Genomic DNA, 10984 nt, shown 5'->3' with positions numbered 1-10984 from the left:
CGTCACCCCATCATCATCACTATCAACAACAACAACCGCCATTCGCCACTAAGTGGCGGTGACGTCAGCACGACGCTTGTGCCAGGCCGTGTGCACCTTGAGGCCACGTGAAGTGTCGAACGCCCGCTGGCAGGAGGTCACGGCGCAGACCCAGATGCCACGGGTCGACTTACTGAGACGACTGGCTGATGCACCACCTGTGCCCCCTACTGTGCCAACTTGTTGTTCTTTAGCCACCCGGCGCTCCACTTGTTGTGAGCGTCACTCCTCCGCCCTCCGTTGTTGTTGGAGGGCAACTGCCTCCAACTGCCCAGCAGCGTCCTTCACGAGCCTCCTCCACAGAGGCCGATCTTGACACCGCTAGTTCCAGTCATCGGCAAGTCCACTCAGTTCCACGTCCTCCTGTACCACATCACTCCATCTCTTCTCTAGCCCCTGCCGCACCCGTTTAGCCCCCTCGATCCGGCCGAACAAAAGCTGTTTAAGCATGTGGTGGCTGGGCAAGCGGTCTACATGGCCCAGCCAACGCAGCCTTGCCTGCTGGAGGAGCTCAACGATGGGGCCTTGTCCAGATCTTTCAAGGATTTCTGAGCTCTTCACACAATCCAGCCTGGTTAAACCCAGGATGGATCGTAGGCACGCCATCCTAAATGTTTCCAACCGGCGAAGATGCTCCATCAGGGGGGTCCACGTTTCGCAAGCGTAGAGAAGGAAGGGAATGACTGTGGCCGAGAAGACCTGAAGCTTCGTGCGGAGCGAGAGACGCCACCTTCGTTGGTCCTAACATGCATCACGAGGGAAATGTGAGCATGAGGAAGACGACGTTTTTGCCACCCAATGGTGTGCAATGTACTGCCTGTCTATGAAAAGACGCCGCATCTCATGATGCGTATGACGACAAAAAATCCGCAGACTACCTGCTGGATCTCCTCTCTGTTTCAAAGAACAAATTTGACCTAAGGTCTTCGCTCATTTGCCAGCTTCACATTCCCTATTGCCGTACAAATACTGGAGCAAGGGCCTTTGCTATTAAAGCCCCCAGGGTCTGGAATGCTATTTCCAATAAACTGCAACTTCAATCACTACTTATGAGATATTCACTCAAAACTGCTCTAGAGGATTTCGATTTAAAGCTTTCGTGACTGCAGGGAGTCATCTTGGTTCTTTCGGTAAAGTCACGTAGAAATAAATTAATAAAATAATAAAAATAAAACATAATAAAATAATTCTGTCTCCTTGACAGACCTGTTCTTCACCTGAAGACGGCTACTTGCGTTGTGGCCGAAACCTCGTGAGAATAATTTTATTATGTTTTCTTTTTATTATTTTTTTATTTCTTTCTACGTGACTTTACCGAAAGAACCAAGAAGATGCTCTAGAGGAGTTGTCCACCCTCGCTGCCACTGCTATTCAGTGGCCTGAAATCAAATGTATCGCTCCGGATGACCGCTGCAAAGTAACATCTTGTGTTTTGATTATAGTGTGCTAATCTTTAAAGATACATTGAAAATTTTATATATTCCTACTGATACTCCTGCTGTTATGCAGTGACTCATGCAGCCAGCTATGGTTGCAAAGTTTGCTCGTACATGTTATATATATCGTTTATTGTTAAATTGGAATCACAGTTCCTATGATCACTGTTACATTGTTTTTGTAGCTTTATTTTGGTGATTTCGAAAAAGTTCTGGTTTAGCCATATTTGTTTGTTGTAGTATAGAGTTAGACTGATAATATAAATTGTCTTATGGTTGTTATTGTTTGACTTGCATCCCACTGGGATTTTTGCACACAGCATTGATATGCGGTGCCTTATCTGGAAGACTTTGCTGTTTTTTCCTGGATTTTTCTATTGCACGTAGTCTCTTTAAGATGTTTCATGTTCATGTTTTTGTTTGTTGCGGTTGCACCCGATTCAAGAGCCGAATGGCTCGCAGGGCTATACCAAATACATGAACTGAACTGAACTTAGCTCCCACACAGCGTTACGCAACCAATGAAAAGATAATGCCGCTTGACTGATTCGGAGTGAGACCTCTGCTGTTAAACCGGAGCCGGTCATGAGCACACTGCCCAGGTATAGGAAACTCTACACTCTCTCCACAACTGCCCCATAACCAATTGAGAGTTGTGGGGGTGGAGTGTCCGATGGTACAAAATGCCCAGGCAGGTGCTTAGTTTTGGTGGGGCTGATGGTAAGGCCCCAACTCCCGGTGGCAAGTTCCAGGTTCAGCAGCAGCGCCTCCAACTCCTCCTCTGAGTGAGCAGCATTCACCAGATCATCGGCATACGTAACATGGTTGAGTAATAGGGAGTCATCCCTTGACCGCACCCGGGCATCGATCAGCCTCCCATTATATCTGGACCAGATGGAAATTCCTCCGGTACAGCTTTTGAAGGCTTCACGAACTACGTGGTCAAAATAGATGTTAAATAATGTGGGAGCAAGAGAACATCCCTGTCGCATCCCAAGGTGTACAAAAAAAGGCTCTGACTCCCGGCCACGTAGTTTTCCCGGGCCCGCTAACCATCATGAAGGTCCTTAATGATCGTGAGCAGAGGGTCAGGGACTCCGAAAGCACGAAGAACAGCCCAGAGCCCAGGCCTACTGATGGTATCATAGGCCTTGACCAGGTCAATAAAGCAGAGTTGTAGGTCTTGTTGAAATTCCCTACACCTCTGCTGTAGCAGACGGACAGAAAATATGGCATGTGCAGGACCGCCCTTTCCTGAAACGGCATTGGGGCTCCACAAGCCTCTCCTGCCTAGAAAGCCGCGTGCCTAGCAAGGCGATGTTGAATAATCCTTGCCAGGACCTTTCCCGGCACACTAAGTAGTGAGATGCCCCTGTAGTTGTTACAGTCTGTGCGGTCCCCTTTCTTAAAGAAGGGGACCACCAGAGTATCCTTCCAATCCTGCGGAACACGTCCAGTGTTCCAGACTATTGTTATGTCATGTAGGGCAATCTGTGCACAAACGCCACCCTCCCTCAGCATTTCGGTTGGGAGATCATCTCTGCCTGGTGCCTTTCCTGGTCTCAGACTCTGGATCGCCTTCAGTACTTCCTCAACAGATGGCACCTCAGCAGGCCACTCGAGCACCACCGCCAGCCTGACACCGTCGTCGGAGGAGGAGAGGAAGCGATCCGGCGCCTCCTGGCTCCTTTCTACCATAGGGAGGTGTCAGAGGCAGCCTCCTTGTGCTCCACTGCCCCTTCCCTGCTCCCCACCGGGTGTCCAAGCTGGAAGCGTGGCCGGTTTCTGGGTACCCGCTCTCGTTCCCTGCTGGCTGGAGTTCAAGAGCGGAGAGGCCTGGGGTCGTCCTCCATTCACCCTCTAGTCTCTGGTGGTGATTGACACTTTGTTTGCTGCAGGTGGTTCAAAATTTTAATCACCCACTTTCCCTATGCAGGTGTATTTTCTTTTGCCACTTATTTGTACCATGTGACACAATACACTACACTACTATACTCTACACTATACAATACACATCACACTACTATAGACTACTATACACTACACTATACACTACACTATACAATACACTATACACTACTATACACTACACTATACACTACACTACACTATACACTACACTATACACTACTATACACTATACTATACACTACAATACACTACTATACACTACACTATACACTATTATACACTACACTATACAGTATACACTACTATACACTACACTACACTATACACTACTATACACTATACTATACACTACACTACTATACACTATACACTACACTATACACTAATATACACTACACTATACACTACACTATACACTACACTATACACTACACACTACTATACACACTACTATACACTACACTATACAGTATACACTACAACTATACACTACACACACAATTATATACTACTATACACTACACTATACACTACTATACAGTACACTATACTATACACTACACTATACACCACTATACACTACACTATACACTACACTATACACTACACTACTATACACTATACTATACACTATACACTACACTATACACTACACTATACACTACACTAATACACACTACTACACACTACACTATACAAGACTATACACTACACTATCTACTACACTATACACTACACTATACACTACTAAATACTACACTATACACTACACTATACACTACTATACACTACACTATACACTATACTATACACTACACAATACACTACTATACTCTACACTATACAATACACATCACACTACTATAGACTACTATACACTACACTATACACTACACTATACACTACACTATACACTACTATACACTACACTATACACTACACTACACTATACACTACACTATACACTACTATACACTATACTATACACTACAATACACTACTATACACTACACTATACACTATTATACACTACACTATACAGTATACACTACTATACACTACACTACACTATACACTACTATACACTATACTATACACTACACTACTATACACTATACACTACACTATACACTAATATACACTACACTATACACTACACTATACACTACACTATACACTACACTATACACTACACACTACTATACACACTACTATACACTACACTATACACTACGCTACTATACACTACACTATATACTACTATACACTACACTATACACTACTATACACTACACTATACTATACACTACACTATACACCACTATACACTACACTATACACTACACTATACACTACACTAATACACACTACTACACACTACACTATACACGACTATACACTACACTATCTACTACACTATACACTACACTATACACTACTAAATACTACACTATACACTACACTATACACTACTATACACTACACTATACACTATACTATACACTACACTATACACTACTATACACTACACTATACGCTACTATACAATACACTATACACTACTATACACTACACTATACACTACTATACACTACACTATACACTACACTATACACTACTATACACTACACTATACACTACTATACACTACACTATACACTACACTATACACTACACTATACACTACTATACACTACACTATACACTACACTATACACTATACTATACACTACACTATACACTACTATACACTACACTATACACTACTATACACTACTATACACTACACTATACACTACTATACACTACACTATACACTACACCAGGGGTCGGCAACCTACGGCTCCGGAGCCGCATGCGGCTCTTTACGGGCTGCTTCTTGACGATGAGTATGTATGTACTCAGATGCATTGCGGCTCTTGAAATACTGAATTTTGTACCGAATTGGAAAGAAATGGCTCTTCTTGTTATTTTGGTTGCCGATCCCTGCACTACACTATACACTACAGTGACGCAATAACTCGCTGACCCCGTGACCCCAACTGGACTCCTCCTGCAGTCTAAACAAAGATTCTGATTCTAATTGTTGGATCGATCCACGAAAATATGAACCACCACTCGGATCGTGTTAGAATCGTATTCAACTTAACGTGAAATCGAATCGCGATTCCGAAATCGATCCAGAAATCGACAGACCACCCGCCCCCAAACACATCGACGTCTCTAGAGGAATCGGAATCGATGCTTCAGGTGCGCCACGCGCACTAATCCATTCGGTTTGAGTTTCCCGCTCCCCATTGTTGACGAAGTCGCCTCGCTTCCTGCGAATCCTCGTCGCCGTGAGTCCCCCCCTCACCCCCCTCCCAGCCGTCTTTGTCTTCCTCACGCCCCCCCTGAGAGAGAGCGACAGACAAAGAACCCTCCCCCCCCCCCGCCGCCAAAAGGCCGAGGCGTTTAAACCACCCCCCTGAGGCGAGGCCGCGAGAGACACCGCCCCTCGGATAGAATCCGTACCGGCCGAGGCGCGAGGTGCTCGGTAGGCCGGCCTAGGCCGATGCCGGCCACGCGCGGTCGGCGACTGTGGCAGGGAAATAAAAAAAACAACTTTAATAACGTTTCATTTAATATCTACTCCTGTTTATATTTGTGTCTTTAAGTCGCGACGACGAGTTGGTGGTGGTGAGAGGTGGGGGTGTTTAAGCGGCTCGCTGCTGTTTGTAGACAATCTGTTACTGGTAGGAACCTCCTGGTTACACCAGCCCACGGGATTATTGTGTCTGTCGTGCAGGGATGGGCTGGGTGGGGATGGAAGGGAGGGTGGGGAGGGGTGGGGCTGGGTGGGGAGGGTTGGAAGGGGCTGGGTGGGGAGGGTGGGGCTGGATGGGGAGGGGTGGGGAGGGGCTGGGTGGGGGGTGGCTGGTCACCCCGTGGTGCCCTTATAAAACTCAACGTTTAACCTACTCACGCCGGCTTGTGCCCGCCCTCAGTCGGGCATATTTGCGGAATACACCACGCCGCCGTTGACCCTGGCCATTGACCGATCAACCCAACGTTCCTACCAGCTCCCTCCGCAGCAGGAATGTGTTGAGTGATTTGTTTACTTCTCCTGTACGCTGCCCCTCCCGTCCTGTCTTGTGCGCGCGTTGTGTGTCTGTTGTCACGTTCTGACCCCAGTGGCCCCCCGACTGGACATCTGTGATGAAAGAGCTTTAGAGATTTTCGGATTTCTCCTGCAGTATAAATGCGAATTCTTTTGCTCACAGACCCACACAGAGACACGTACAGAGATACATACAGAGACCGATACAGAAACCCACAGAAACCCACAAAGACCCATACAGACCCTTACTCAGAGTCCCATAGAGACCCACAGATCCATCCATAGAACCACAGAGACCTATCAGAGACCTATACATAGACCCACAGAGACCCATTGAGACCCATACTTAGATCCACAGAGACCTATATTCAGAGACCCATACATAGACCCCCAGAAACCCATACTCAGGGACCCATACTAGGAGACCCAAACACAAAGCCCCAAACAGAGACCCACTGAGACCCACACAGACCCACAGAGACCCATAGAGACCCACACTGTGAGTGTGATTGGTGGTTAATGGTTGTAGTTTGTAAGTGTTAAGTGTGGGGAGCGGTTGCGCGCGCTGCGTCGCGGCTCACGGCCAACATCAGTGGCGAGTGATATCAAAACCGGGTCCTGTGCCTCCCCTAGGTCGACTCGGACTCAAATCAGAACCTGGTGCGGTGTGTAAACATCAGCTCTGGGGAAACAAAGGCGGCCGGGCGTGGTGCTGGCCACCCACCCCCTCGTGTGCCACAATGGCGGACTTCACAGGCACTGCTGCTCCTCGCTACTAACAGCTCTTGCTCCTCCAGCCTGGGTGGGCTACACGGGGGAGCTTTGTCACATTGTAGAGACAGACAAAGCTCCCCCATATAGCCTCCAATAGACTCTAGGGGCAAGTGCTGGTCGCGAGTTGTAGCACCTGTGGCACATGAGAGAGTGGGTGGCCAGCACCACGCCCGGCCGCCTTTGTCTCCCCGGTGGCGATGTTCACTACACACCACTGCACCAGGTACTCATTTGAGGCTGAGTTGACCTAGGTGAGGGCTCAGAACTGGTTCGGATAATCGTCATCAGTGTTGGCCTTGAGCTAGAATCGAACTCAGTTCGCCAGGTTCTTAGTGCAGCACGCTAACCACTACACTACCGCTCCCCATTCCGTGTACACGCACACATGGACACACGCACACATGGACACACGTACACACACACACAGACACGTGTACAAAGATCCCCCGTATAGCCTTAGACTGTCGGAGTAAGTTTTGTTAGTGAGCACCTATGAAGGCCGGCACGGCACACGAGCGGGTAGGTAGCCAACACCACGTCCGGCCGCATTTGTCTCCCTCGTGGCGATGTTTACACATCGCACCAGGTACTCATTTGAGGGTGAGTCGACCTAGGGGAGGCCCAGGACCGGTTCAGATAATTAATCGTCACTGGTGTTGGCCGTGAACGGGAACCCAACCCAGGTCGCCAAAGTTCGTAGCGCAGCGCGCTCACCGCTACATTAGACACACATATAGACACGTGTACACACACAGACACGTCTACATAGACACGTGTAAACACACAGACACGTCTACACCGACACGTGTACACACACAGACACGTCTACACAGACACGTGTACACACACAGACACGTCTACACAGACACGTGTACACACACAGACGCGTGTACACACACGTCTACACACACAGACACGTCTACGCACAGACACGTGTACACACAGACACGTGTACACACACAGACTCCTTTACACACAGACACGTGTACACCACCACCATTGACACTCCCTCTGGCCCTGCTCCCGTGCCTCCGCTGTGCTACACAGCAGTCTCCAGCCCTGACCCACGATGGTCCGAGGCCCCAACATCCCCGTGGAACGACATCAACAACATCAACAACAAATACAGCAGCAGTGGCGGCAGAACCGACTGTGGGTCTCTGTGTGAGCATATAGGTCTCTTTGTGAGTCTATGGGTCTCTGTCTTAATTCTAGATTTGAAGCTTTCGTGACTGCAAGGATTCATATTCTTAGGTTTTTTCGGTAAAGTCACGTAGGTAAAACATCAAAATTAATAAAAAATAAAATAAAGATCACGACGTTTCGGAGGCAACACAAGTCTCCGTCATCAGGTGGGACCGTCACAGCCAGATTAGCTGCATCAAGTGAGGCAATGATTCAAGATGTAATCCCTTAAAAGCGAGTTGGGGGGGGAGGAGGGGGGGGGGAGTTCATCAGAATGTGGTAGCCAATGAATGGAACGTATCGGGAGGGAGGGGGGCGGGGCCAAAAGGGTGGGCGACAGCGTGGAAGCGATTGTGCGCAAGAGACAAACTGCTGCACACGCCAACGCATTGGGCAGAGAGGGGGGAGGGGGAGGCCTGAAACAATGACACAAAAGAACGGAAATGCCATTGTTTATACCAATGCTGGCTGAACAATGAAGAGATTACTGTTAAACACTCGGTAAAGTAAAGTAAAATAGTGCCTGTCAGATAAGATGGTCCATAAAAGTGTAATTAAGTCTTTTTTGCGTGGTTATTAACATCTTTCCAATGATTACTAAGTTTGTACCCATCATCACGGTTGAAATTATGTCTGTGTTTGTATATTTGTATGGCTTCGTGTACAAACCTTTGATGGTAGCCAGGAGGTTTGCAGAGAACCTTGGTCTCGGAAAAGACAATTTCATGAGAACCCACCGAGTTGTAGCAATGATCGGCAACGGCCGAAGAATCAGTTCTGCCGTGTTTCAGATCTGACTTGTGCTCGCGGACACGATCAGCAACATGACGTTTCGTTTCTCCAATGTAGCAATCACCACAAATGCAACTCAATTTGTAGACTCCAGGATACTGTAAGTCAGGAACGACATCCTTCACAGATGGAATCAGATCACGGATTTTATGCACTGTACTGAATCGGACTTGGATCTTATGGTTGTTTAGAATTTTGGAGATCTTTTTGGTCACGCCTGCTATGTATGGTAACGTGATAGTTTTGGTCGGAGTTTCATGTGGCTGTTTCTGTGTGGTGGGAGAGACAGCTTGGCGGATAGTACGGTCAGAGTATCCGTTCATCCTGAGGGCCCGATGTACATGTCTTAATTCACCGGTCAGGTGTTGTTGGTCAGAAATGCCATGGGCTCTGTGGTATAGCGTTTTGATGAGAGAATTCTTTTGAGATGGGTGGTGGTGGGAATCCGGTTTCAAGTAGGAATCTGTGTGGGTGGCTTTCCTGTAGACAGAATGTCCCAAGGATCCGTCAGGCCTCCTCTCAAACAGAATATCCAAGAATGGTAGTTTACTGTCTTTCTCCACTTCCATGGTGAATTTGATGGATGGGTGTCTAGAATTGATGTGGTCCAAGAAGTGGTTCAATGCTGGGAGGCCATGTGGCCAGATGACGAAAGTATCATCCACATACCTCTTCCAAAAGGAAGGACGCAGGGTGGATGTCTGGATGGCGTCTGATTCAAACTTTTCCATGAACATGTTGGCTATAACTGGTGACAAGGGGGAGCCCATAGGGGTACCCTCATTCTGTTTGTAGAAGGTGCCATTCCAGGTAAAATAGGTGTTGGTGAGACAATGCCCTACCAGCGCAGGTACATCAGAATTCAATCCATGTTGGACTAAGTCCTCAATTATTGTTAGGGTGTCCGGTACTGGGACTTTGGTAAACAAAGATACTACATCAAAGCTGACGAGGATGTCATCAGAAGATAGTACCATGTCTTTAACCATAGAGACTAATTGGGTTGAGTTGAGTACTGCCGAAGAGGTCTTGCCTGTGAAGGGGAGCAGAGTATCTGATAGAAAACGGGCTAGTTTGTACGTAGGAGAGTTTATCGTCGACACGATGGGTCGTAGCGGGGTGCCTTCCTTATGGATTTTGGGAAGACCATAGAGTCTGGGAGGTCTAGCCGCCGATGGTTTTAGAGAGGGACGTTTGCTTGGTTCGATTAGGGAAGTCGAAGTCGTGATGATACTGTTGGTTTTCGTCGTTAGGCTTTTAGTAGGATCGTTTTTAATTTTGGAGTAACTCCCATCATTAAGAAGGTCCAGGATTTTGTTGTTGTATGAATCTTTATCCATGATGACCGTGGCATTGCCCTTGTCTGCCGAGAGGATGACTATATCATCTCTCTTTTTAGGTCCGCGAGTTCATAGCGTTCGTTTTTGCTGATGTTACTAGTGGGTTTCTTAGCATTCTTAAGAATAGTAGCTATTTCAGCTCTTGCTACATCCGCATGGATGTGTCCTATGCCTCTGAGGGCTACATCAATCTGAGAAATCATATCTTCTACTGGTATATAGGGGTGACGGGGAAATTTAGTCCTTTGGACAGTACCGTTTTTAGATTGTCAGAAATTGGGATGTTACTCTGATTAATCACGGTCTTATTAACATCCAGCTTTGCGATGTGTGGCTCTGGTTTCTTCTTAGATAGGAGGTTGAATTTAGAAATCAGGTTAGCTTTGCATTTGGCTGACATTGAGTCA

At 47.2% G+C, this 10984-nt stretch overlaps 1 long non-coding RNA gene across 1 annotated transcript in view; it reads right to left on the bottom strand.

Moving 5' to 3' along the window:
- LOC133339144 (uncharacterized) overlaps positions 1-143 on the bottom strand; it is a 172123-nt gene extending 171980 nt beyond the window's left edge. The window contains exon 1 of the long non-coding RNA XR_009754680.1: positions 97-143. This is a non-coding gene — a long non-coding RNA (uncharacterized LOC133339144). The remainder of the gene's footprint in view (positions 1-96) is intronic.
- Positions 144-10984: the final 10841 nt, after the last annotated feature.

Source organism: Lethenteron reissneri, unplaced genomic scaffold, assembly GCF_015708825.2.
Source record: "Lethenteron reissneri isolate LAM-NWPU_2019-01 unplaced genomic scaffold, ASM1570882v1 scaffold_1640, whole genome shotgun sequence".
NCBI lineage: Eukaryota > Metazoa > Chordata > Hyperoartia > Petromyzontiformes > Petromyzontidae > Lethenteron > Lethenteron reissneri.
The sequence above is the reverse complement of the archived record's forward strand: the minus strand, read 5'-3'. Positions and strand labels throughout refer to the sequence as shown.